Source organism: Triturus cristatus, chromosome 8, assembly GCF_964204655.1.
Source record: "Triturus cristatus chromosome 8, aTriCri1.1, whole genome shotgun sequence".
Classification (NCBI taxonomy): Eukaryota; Metazoa; Chordata; class Amphibia; order Caudata; family Salamandridae; genus Triturus; species Triturus cristatus.
The window spans coordinates 1,678,383,417-1,678,391,352 of record NC_140591.1 but is presented as its reverse complement, the minus strand read 5'-3'; positions in this window follow the sequence as shown (position 1 = coordinate 1,678,391,352).

Below are 7,936 nucleotides of genomic sequence, written 5' to 3'. Positions count from 1 at the left end.
TTGATCCAGGGGATAGACAAACACAACCAATCAAAGAGAGGCAAACACAGTCAATCAATGTGATAGTAAAGAGGTTATGCTCCAGGGGAAAGAAAAACACAGGCAATACAAAGGGAGGGTAAAGAGGCGATGCTCCAGGGGAGGGACAAACACAACCAATCAAATGAAGACAAACACAGCCAATCAAAAGGATGGTAAAGAGACGATGACCCAGTGTGTAGAAAAAGCACAAAAAATAAAAGGAAGAAATACACATCCAATCAAAAGAATGGTGAAGATGTGATGCTTCATGGGAGAGAAAAAACAGCCATTCATAGAAAGACAAACACAGCCATTAAAGGGGGTGATGAAGAGGCAATGCTCCCGGGAAGAGGCAAACACATCCAATCAAAGGAAAGCAAAGACAGGCAATCAAAAGGATGATAAAGAGGCGATGATCTGGGGATAGACAAACGCAGCCAATGAGAGGGAAGGCAAACGGGCGATGCTCCAGGGGAGAGGCAAACAGAACCAATCATAGGAACACAAACATAGCCAATCATAGGGATGTTAAAGAGGCTATGCTCGAGGGGAGAGACAAACACAGCCAATGAGAGGGAAGGTAAAGAGGCGATGCTCCAGGGGAGAGACAAATGCAGCCAGTGAGAGGGAAGACAAAGGGGCAATGCTCCAGGGGAGAGACAAACACACCCAATCAAAGGAACACAAATGCAGCCAATCAAAGGGATGTTAAAGTGGCTATGCTGCAGTGGAGAGACAAACTCAGGCATTCAAAGGGATGGCAAAGAGGGGATGCTCCAGGGGAAAGTCAATCACAGCCAATCAAAGGGAGGGTAAAGAGGTAATGTTCTGGGGGAAGACAAGCACAGCCAATCAAAGGGAGGGTAAAGATGCAATGGCCTAGGGGAGAGACAAACACAGCCAATCAAAGGGATGGTAAAGAGGCGATGCTCCAATGGAGAGACAAACACAGCCAATCAAAGGGAGGATATAGAGGCGATCCTCAGGGGAAAGACAATCATAGTCAGTGGTGGCTGGTCCACACGGGTGCCGGGGCAGCGCCCCACTAGTCACAATCTACAAGAAAAACTGTTCACGGGCAGCAAGAATTGTAGGCAGACGGCAGACGCAATTTGTCTGTTTACATTTCCGGCCTGTGCTGGTAGCTGCTTCACAGCCTTAAGTGCGCATAAGTCATTCAACAATAAACACAGCGCATGCACGCAGGCGAGAGCAGCAGGAGTCCAGAAGTGGACTCTACTGCGCATCTGCGAGCAGAGCGCTTTTTATTTCAGCAAGGCCACTCCATTGACATTAAATTAGACATGCTGCGTATGCCTAGTGTAGTGCTGGAGTCTGAAGATAGGATCCTGCACGGGCGGTGACGTACAGTCGCCCCATGCCCTGTCAAATGGCAGGATACCGCCGAGTACCCGCCCCCAGCTGCATTCAGTCTTATGATTTGCCACTTTGACTCGGAGACGTGATGCCACGCGGGACCGGCGGAGGAGATGCCTCATCCTGGTAAGTGTACTTGTTTTTATTTTATTGAATTAAACGACCCCCCCCCACGTGTACCACCCTAGTCATGCCGGCCACGACTGGAGAGAGGGACCTGTAAATTTGATGCCACCTCGAAATGCACTTAGATGAATGGACTTTTTTAATACTTTGGGATAATAATAATGTATTAAAAGTACGCATTCTTACTCCAATGTTGTGGCTATACAGAGGGTGTTCACTAGCACAGAGCTAGTGTTTTGAAGGACACGTGAGAGCGCTATGCGGCGAACACATGTAAAATACTGTGAAGACACCTGTGTGTGTTTATTTAATTTATGGCCACAGTCTACTTATTGCTTAACACCTCTCATGGAAATTGTGCTGTGGGTGACCGTCGAAAGCGGTGCGCGAGACATTACCAGTGTTTGGTGTAAAATACCAGGATGTTGCACTGAGACACTGCAGGATACATCAGAAAATGAAGGGAGTTCAGGCAGTTTCTTTTAAATAACATTGCACCGCGCCTGAATACAAGGATGGGTTTCTTTGAAACTGCCTTACTCTGTGCCAGGCGTTGGTTTGTTGATTTGGCTCCTGTGGCTGGCACAGGGGCTGTCACACAGGAGCGGCACACACTGGGCAGGGTGTGTGTCTGCCAATCATTAACCCAGGCAGCGGGCAGGCCGCCTCAACGGCTCTATTTACATCAAGCCCGAGCCAGCACGTTTCCATTTTGCCTCTTTTTGCAGTATATTTACGTCAACCTCTAATCCTAGAACCAAATAAATCTCCAATTCCTGTTTCTGTTTTTTGGGTCACCAGTGCATTACTGCAGGAAGCGCCTGGCAAGCACTGTATTTAGCACAATTTGTTTACCCGGGGAAACAAGTGCATCCTAATAAAGCTTGGAGAGGATCGCATTCCTGGTGAGGTTTTGGGGCTGGATGGAAGGGGGGCAGTGGGAGGGAGATTTGTGGGCAGCGTTTGGATGGCTTTATTGCTGTGGAAAATAATTCAGGGGAAGTTCAGACTCTTTCTTTGTAGATGTCGAAGAGTCAGTCCTTTTACCACGTATGGCCTCCGGCGCTACCACCTGTCTGTTAAAGAAAACGTGCTGCTCCTGACTGGTTATTTGAGTTGTTGGTAAAGTGCAAAGAACTGTTGACTGTCAGTTTCTATTCATTTTATATGGCGTGGATTCACAGGATGGCACAGGCTGGTGGCACTTATGCTAGGTCACCCTAGATTGCAGGGCATGCAGAGTGCGGTTATGTGTGGATGGCTACATCTCGTGGGAAAGCGTTTCGACAAAAAAAACACGTTTTGTGTTTTTTTGTGGAGTGGTTGTAGAGCGGAGATATTTCAAAAACTAAGAGCGGGTTCCAGATTTTAGCACCAACATGGACCTGGGACTTCTTCCTACGCAGATTTCTTTGGAGAGCGAGAGTACTAGTCATGGCTGTACACTGCGCCCTGGTGTGTAGTTGACTTTTGGCAGTCTGAGACATTTGGTGCTTTGCAGCCTGTAGCAATCTAAACATGTGCTGTAACACGGAGACGTTTCCATGATGCATGCTGGATTTGATGGAACTTACTTCTAGGTTAAGAATTGCCATCATGCTTAAAATATGTGATCATGTAAGGGCGACAAGTTCCATCTTTAAGAGCGATATGAGCTCATTTAGTATTCATTGGCATTTCACGCTCATGTGTATTAGTTCTTCAGGCTTCTAAATGACCTTACGCTTGAACATGCGTTGATGGAGTGACTTTCCCTGAAACTAGTGCCATGATTTGTTGATACTAGTTGTGGGGCAGCTTGTGAAGTTTAACTGCTCTTACCCTTGCTTGGGAAAAGTTCTATGATTCACATTTCCTTCACCTGTCCGAGTTATTGGATATTTCATTCCCCTCACCTAATGTAAAAAAGCAATCATACACACCTTCGCTGTCGTCTACTGTTAGACCTGGCACCTTGGCGTGAGTCTCCCTCCCTCTTTTTGTCGCTGTGCCTCATGTGATTTTATGGTGTTGGCCGCTCAGCGCGCTGTGCCACTGCCAACCAGTGTCGCGGTGCGAGTGCTCCCTTTGTAAATTGTATATGTTGGTTGGATTCCATGATTGGATTGTTTGATTTACTATCAGACCCCAGTAAAGTGCGCCAGGAGCGCCAGGGCATGTAAAGGCAAACGCCGCTGGTGGGCTTGCAGCACGGGTTGTGCCACCCCCGGAAGCGGCCGGTAAATTACGTCTAAGGTCTGCCACCGCAGAACCTGCGTGCAGTCTGGTACTGACGCGCCGACCGACAAGTGCCCACACTTGCCGGTCCCCGAAACCTTCCCTTAGCTGCATGTTAGTCACCCCTCTGGTAGGCCCACGGGCAGGGTGCATTGTGAGCCTGAGGTAGGACAAGCCTAGATGCGTGGCATGTCCTGGTAGTGAATGACCGCCATTTTGTTGTTCACTACTGTAAGGCTACCCTGTTCTCATAGGCCAGTATGGGCGGCCTGGATTATTACACCCTATGATCCTAACCGACCCAGGGAACATGGTAGGAGATCGAGTTTAGTATGCCTGAACTCGGAATGATAAGGTACATCTTTTCGCAAGGTTTATTTTAATATTCCGGGTTTGCAAATGTCACTTTTAGAAAGTTGGCCTTTGCTTGCCTAACCATTTCAGCCGCCTCTGCGTGGTGTGTATCTGATGTCTGGCTGGTGTGAGTGACAGGGCTGGGGGAACCCAGATGGGCAGGGCTAGGTAGCCTGGTATGAATAGGACGATCGACAGGTAGATGGGTGGGAGGAGTGCTCCTAGGCTGAATAGGACAGTACTCCGCTACCTCGATGCCGGCTCCACCCCCTGTGGAGCGTCTGATGACTCTGCCCTGCACTCTGAAAGAAGAAGCCTGCATCACGTAAACAGAGTGCTCAGAAACCGGACTGAACTAGGCAAGGGCCCCCCTGGCCTGGGAGAACAAAAGATTTGTGGTATAAATGGAGGAGCCCTGCTCCTAAGAAACTAGATCCGCTTTTGACCAAGAAGAATCTCTGCCTGAGGAGGAGGCACCGGGAAAGCTGTAGGAGGAAGACTGTCCCTATCCTGGGGGATTGGCCTGCAGTGGTGACCTCGCTGCCAAAGGGGAGAAGAGAAACTGTTGCTGAAGACTTTGCTTTATTTTTACTTTCAAGACTTGTGCTTTTCCAAAACGATCTCCAAGGGCTTGGAACTGAGCTTGCCCCCTGAACTGAGCCCCAGGACCATTGGGCTCTACCTGATCTTCACTCGCCTGCTGCTAGACCGTGGTGTCCTTTCCCTCGCCGGAGCTGTGACCCTCGTGCCGCAGTCCCTCCCTGAGTCGTGACCAGGACTGCTTAGCCGCCCCCGCCTTGGGAAGAGCCTCGCTCGATCGGAGCCGCTCCCCCTACGCTGTGCTGGGCTGCCCCTGTCACCTCGCTCGCTGGAGGCTCGCTGTGCACCTTCACCCTCCCGCCGGAATCGGCGTTTGTGAGCATCTCCAAGCCTCGGACGGCCCGGACTTATCTGCGTGCCCGGCTGCCCCGCTTTGTTCACCCGCCACCTGCAACACCCCGCTCTGGTCGTGAGCCTGAAGATCAGACACCCATCGTGTAGTGTGGGAGCCCCGGACGCCGCCTCGCTCTTCTGTGGAAGAGCCGCTGACATCCCGCACCCACCTTCGCGACAAGAAACAAGGTACTGTACTTACGAACTCGACCGCGAGCTCGCATCGGATCCAGGGTCCGCAACGTTCTGATTTCCCTGTCATCTGCCGTGTGCTTCCCGGTCGTCGCCTCAACCCGGAGTGTGCTGAGGCCTACAGTCACCTTGTGCCCGCCTAAAGAACTTTCCGTACAAAGAGAACTTTACCGCATTCCTAAGAATTGTGGCCCCATCAGTTCAACGTTACTGGGCCTTGTATTTAACTCTGCTGAAACTACATAAAAGCTTATTTTTATATACTACCGGATTGGTGTCCATTTGTGGTGCATGCAAGGGGTTTACCGTATGTGTAATTGCATTTGCTTAACCGTGTACGCCTGAGACTTAGCCTAGACTGCTCGCGCCACGCACCTAGAGGGTGAGCAGGGGTTATTCTGGGGAGTCATCCTTCGCCCTGACAAGAAGTAAAGGGTCCCTGCTTGTTGTGGGTTCACACCTGCGTCAACCAGAGCCCCCTCATTTCTAACATTGGTGGCAGCGGTGAGGATTTACGGATTTGCATTTGTGGTTTGCGTATAGTGAATCACTGATCACCACGTAGTGAGAGCAGACCAGTAACACAGCCACAAGGCTAGCATTTGTTTTTGTTTTGCCAAGTATCTCCGTTGTTAGAGCCATGCCTGGTTCACACTCCGCCGGAAGGGCGGCTTCCATAATCTCTGGATTTGAAGACGTAGATTGGGAGGAAGACGCACTTCAGAATCGTACCAATGAAGAATTGAAAGGTTTGTGCTCCAAGTTCAGGATCGCCCAAACTGGATTAAAAAACAAGGCCCAATTTGTGAAGGCGCTGAGGGCCTGGTATGAGTCAAAGGCACCAGAGAATCAGGTGGAAGTGATTCCCCCAGAAAGTGTCCATGAGTTTGGCAGATGCCTGTCGCCAGAAGAGTTGGCGGACAGGGCAGCAACCCGGGCACACGAGGTGGAAATGGCAAAACTTCATGGGCAGATGGATATGGAAAAACAAAGATTAGCCATGGAAGAAAAGAAACTACAATTAGAGCATGACATGAAGCTGAGGGAGCTGGAGCTGAAAGCAAAAAGTTTGGAGCTTAATCCCTCTGGTGGCAGCACACCGCCAGGACCGGCGGAACCAAGAGTTTATATTCCCAAGGATGTAGTGAAGGAGTTCTTCAGGAATGACGACATCGGGCAGTGGTTCAGAGCCTACGAGGTAGCCATGTCTTCCCACCGGGTCCCTGAGAAAGATTGGGGAGCGGGGTTGTGGGGAAGGTTCCTGAGTGAAGGGCGGGACACACTGTTAGATTTACCTGTTGATGTTCGTAATTCTTATTCCCATATGAAGGAAGCATTGATGGCTAGGTATGGGTTGACCCCTGAGTTATATAGACAGAGGTTCAGGGGTTGCACTAAGATTCCCAATAGTACGTATGTGGAGTATGTGACTTTCTTTTGCAGAGCGCTGGATGGTTGGGTGAAGGGTAGTAAGGTGAATGATTATCAAGGGCTTCTTGATCTAATGGCATGGGAGCACTTGTCCAGTAATTGTTTTCCTGAGCTACGCCAGCACCTGATCGATAGTAAGCTGACTAACCCGAGGAAGCTTGCTGAGGAGGCGGACCGCTGGGTCAGTACCAGGGTCCACAAGGGTACCGTGGGAGATTCCGCCAAAGGTGGGCAGGGTCCCCAGCAGAAGAGTGGGGGGGACAGGGGTAAACAGAAGCAGTTCCAAAAAGGGCCCCAAAATAATCCCCAAGGGAACCAAGGGAAGGGTTCTCAGCCTCCCCCAACCCAGAAACCGACCGGGGCCCCGACAGGTCCTCCTGTTCAGAAGGGGTCCGTAAGATGTTACAGGTGTAACAATTTGGGGCATTTTGCCTCTGATGTAAAGTGTCCGTTGTTTGGTAAACCAGCACCCACTGGTGCTCCACCCCGGCAGGTGACTAGTGTAGCCTTGGGGGAGGAGAGGGATGTCCAAGGTGGGTGGGGTCCCGCAGAGATGTCCCTGGTCTCGCTAGGAGACCGTGAAGTGGTCCCTCCAACCCAGCTGCCTGAGAACACTAAGAAGTACAGGCAGTGGGTGACCATAAATGGCCATAGGGTGGAAGCTCTTAGAGATACAGGAGCCAGTGTGACAGCTGTCCGGTGTCACCTGGTGTCTCAGGAGCAGGTGGTTCCCAATGCATTCTATCCCGTTGTTGCCGCTGACAACACAGAGAGGCACTGCAAGGTGGCTCAGGTTCCCTTCGAGTGGGGGGGGGTCTCTGGTACTCTTCAGGTAGCTGTGAGGCCCGCCATGCCTGTAGACTGTTTGTTAGGGAACGATTTGGAGAGCTCACCTTGGGCTCAGGTGGAGCGGAGTGCTCACCTGGAGATGTTGGGTATGCCGGATTGGGCGTGTGTCACCACACGGTCCATGGCAGCCAGTAGAGGTACTCGAGAGGTCCTGGAGCCTGAGAGGGAGGCCCAGGAGCCGGCCTCGGAGAGAAGGAGCAAGGGGCGCGGGAAGCCGGCCCCTGAAGTTCCCACGGTCCAGGAGGAAGCAGACCTTGAGGGGGATGCCCTGGAGCCTACAGGGGAACAAATAGCTGAACTGGGAGACCTACCGGAGCTGACCCATTGGCAGCAGGAAGGGGGTCCCACCAGGGAGGACTTTTGTAAGGCACAGAAGGAGTGCCCTTCTCTCGTGGGTATGCGGCAGCAGGCTGCAGCCCAGGCCGCAGGTGATCAG